Below are 4,033 nucleotides of genomic sequence, written 5' to 3' on the forward strand. Positions count from 1 at the left end.
TTTCATCCCTTGAAATGAATCAAATTGTACATTATCGGCTTTATTTTAGCATGCAAAAGTAGCGCGAGACCCATTCCTGGCTGTTCATTGGCTAATGAGTCTCGCATTTTGGTCCGCCGCTGACGCCACTCTCTCTCTAGAGGACACTAACATGATCTATCCTTCCATCCAACCATAACAACTTTACTCTGGAGCTCATGGTCAGCACATGAAGAAGCGTGCTGTTTACTCGTTATGGGCCAGCAGCTAGCTTTGGGGGAACAGGTGTTGGATTGGCGTAAGGTGTTGTGTCTGTTAAGAGTCCTGCCACTAGAGTCCATCTGTTTCCTAGACTGCTGGCGTCTACAGATAGTTTTAGACTGGTGCTATTCTTACTGGCTGACCCTTGACCACCGCTGCCCGACAGAATGTGCCGCTGTCCTGGACTGATGACTGATCAGTTATGGATGCTGCTAATATGTGGGTCATACATGTGTTGGAGGTATTCCTTTGTTTGTTGATGGTTCATCCCTATTTTTCCATCAGCTCTCTCTGTGTGTGTGTGTGTGTGTGTGTGTGTGTGTGTGTGTGTGTGTGTGTGTGTGTGTGTGTTTGAGCTACTGTAAGAATATGATTATTGTGTTGTCCATGTCAAAAGTGTTTTGATATTTAAAATATTTCTTTTTAATATATAATCAGAAACGCACTATTGATCATATCTATACAATCAGGCATTGTTAAAATATCTTTTATCAATATTTATATCCATACAGTATTCATACAATTTTTGTTTTTTCTATGTGCGGTGAGTGACTGATGGTATATCAGAATAAAAACAAGCAAAGCTCTGCAGTGGCCCGCGTCACTTCCTCCCCCGGCCCGCTCAGAACAAGGCGATCAAGATACGGAGAGAGCAGGAGGAAATTTGGACTCTAATGCTACTGTATATACCCCCCCCCCCCCCACCCCCACCCCACTACCACCACCAGCCCACCACCCCCAGTCGGGTTTCAGCATCCTAACAAACGCAGGAAGAGGTATATCTACAGGACCCCCCTCACCCAAGACAGCTACCTCACACACGAGGACAGACAGCCGCTGTGTGTGTGCGTGAACAGATTGACTCTGTTTACCATATTATGTATTGTATGATTGAGGACAGACAAGGGGTGTGTGTGTGTGTGTGTGTGTGTGTGTGTGTGTGTGTGTGTGTGTGTGTGTGTGTTTATGCGCCCACGCATACATCCCTGAAAACAAGCTATGAGTGAAAGGATGGCATTGTTCCTTGATTAGGGCCTTCAAAAAAAACCTCTTCCTCCCTACTGACCCCATGGCTGCAGCTCTTTTAAATGCAATAAATACAACAGCTGACCTGACAATTACCAACACTTTAAACTGTGGTTGGGAGTATTTTTGGAGCCATAGCATGTTTTCTGTCCTATATGCTGCTATGTCTGTGCTTTATGGTTTTACATCAGTAATGTTTTATTACTTCCCAGTCGGCCTGGTCATTGTGACTCAGCTGCATTTCAGGAAGCTCCATAATAAATGAGCTATAAATCATTTCTATGAGCCACTGTGAACGTGTGTGAGAAAGTCTTGTGTGTGACCGCCGGTGGACGCTTGACCGTGTGTGTCGGCACTCCTATCCGCAGATAACATTGTGTTGGGCGGCTGGCTGGCTGAGGGGACCTGGCTGCGTGAAATCATCCTGTGGCGGCCATGTGTTCCCCTGATAGAGATACAGAGTGTGTTACGATATGTAACCCTCCCCCTCTCCCCCGCCATACACGGCATTTCTTAATGACCTTATTCACCCTTATTAATGCACCGTTATCAAAAAGCCTCCAGCTCCTTTCATCCTCCTTTTGTTTGGTTTCCTCACAAGGTTATGAGTGCATTAGCAGCACCTGGCTGATTCCCAGGCTAGAGTGTTGCTTTAAGGAAAAATGCACCCTAAAATACTTTAACACTGTTAAATAAATAAATAAATAAATAAATAAATAAATAAATAAATAAATAAATAAAAATAAATCATATAAATAAATAAATAAATAAAAAAGTATATTTGGTGTATTGTTCTTATACCTGTAAATAAGTGGCCAAATGTTGATGTCACGTCACCCCTAGATGCTTTCAGTGCGGCAAGGAGTTTTAACATCAGCAGTAAACATCAGGGACGCCCGGATGTGGTGTAGCGGGCAATTCCCTCACCTACAACACGAGGGCTGCAGGTTCGCACCCCGTCCACCGGCTTGGTCGGGCGTCCCTACAGACTCAATTGGCCCTGTCTGCAGGTGGGAAGCCGGACAAGGCTATGTGTCCTGGTCGCTGCGCTAGCGGCACCTCTGTTCAGCAGGGAGGGGAACTGGAGGCAATAACGTGTTCCAGTGCATGTGCTATGTCCTCCCGGTGGAACTCCTTGCTGTCTGGTGAAAAGAAGCGGCTGGCGACTCCACATGTATCGGAGGAGGCATTGTTGAAATAATAGCCCCCGGATTGGCAGAGGGGGTGGAGCAACGTCCGGGAGCGCCTAGCAGGGCAAATTGCCTAGTACAATTTTGAGCAAAAAACAAAACAGTAAACAAGTCAAGTATTAGTGACAGTCCATCAGTAGTCTCACAGTAGCCAGCCGTAGTTACGTTACATCAACATCTGGAACACACCTCTTGAAAAGTGGTTAATGCCCCCCAAGGCAAAAGAAAAAGAGGCATGACAGACATATGAATTGACCAACCACGGATGGCATGCCAGACTTCCACAACAGCCCAGCCAATCAGATTTCACCGCACGTTCCCTGTCGGCGGAACCCAGAAATGTGACTTGTGATTCAGACCCTCCGTCGCTGGAAGCGTGCTGATGTAAGATGCTAGGTCTGACCACGTGAGACTAGTCCATCAGAATCAAAGAGCCTCAATAGACCAGAATGCAATGCAGCCACAAGTCATGTTGGACACAGCAGGTCATTCTGGGAAACGTAGGAAATCACAAACTCAAGTAGATGAGGAGGCAGGTTGCGGGACAGTGGCTGCCCCAAAAACAGCAAATCACACTTCATCACAAAATGCCTGTGGAATGCAGTGAACAACAGAATGTAAGAGGGTTGATTCCCCCTTTATGCCAGGAGGGGGGAGAGACAGAGAGAGAGAGAGAGAGAGAGAGGGGGGGAAGGGGACAGAGAGAGAGGGGGGGGGGGAGAAACAGAGAGAGAGAGGGGGAAACGGGGAAACAGAGAGAGAGAGAAAGAGAGAGAGAGGGGACACAGAGAGAGAGAGAGAGGGGGGTGGAGAAACAGAGAGAGAGGGGGGGGCAGAGAGAGAGAGGGGGAGAAACAGAGAGAGAGAGAGAAGGGGGGCAGAGAGAGAGAGAGGGGGAGAAACAGACATGGAGAGGGGGAGAAACTGAGAGAGAGAGAGAGAGAGAGAGAGGGGGGGGGAGGGGGAGAAACAGAGAGAGAGGGGGGGACAGAGAGGGGGGGGGACATGAGAGAGAGAGAGGGGGGAGAAACTGAGAGAGAGAGATGAGAATCACACAAAGTACTTACATCCTCCGTCCATTACCCCCTCACTTCTCCCCCCCCCTCCCTTCAGCCCTCTTATGCATTGTGTGCTGCATGTCTCCTCTCCTCTCCCTCCTGCGGTGCCCCAGCACTGCAGAGAGGAAGCTGCCCTTCCACTTCCTCCTTCACTGGTGAGAACAATCTATCCCTCCTCTCTCACCCCCATCCCTCTCTCTCTCTCTCAGGCCCAGCCTGTGATCAGGTTAGCTGGTTTCCTGTGGCAGGGCCTGGTCCTGTGAATCTGTAGAGAGAAACGCGTACAGGCTTCAGACTGCCTGTGACTCAATGTCCTCTCTGACTCCAGAAGAGACAAATAGTTGTGAGAAAGTGTGTTTAGTGGACTATAGTAGCACTATGAGTATGACTAATGCACCAATAGTCTCGCTGGCCAGCCTCCTCTCCCTTCCGTCCGAGGAGTCTGGCGCCGCAGGTCTCCATAACTGGGATAAACCCTCCCCTGCTCTACTCTGCTCTCCCATTGGATCGACTGTTTCG

The sequence above is a fragment of the Poromitra crassiceps genome (genome assembly GCF_964638095.1).
Source record: "Poromitra crassiceps genome assembly, contig: HAP1_SCAFFOLD_306, whole genome shotgun sequence".
NCBI lineage: Eukaryota > Metazoa > Chordata > Actinopteri > Beryciformes > Melamphaidae > Poromitra > Poromitra crassiceps.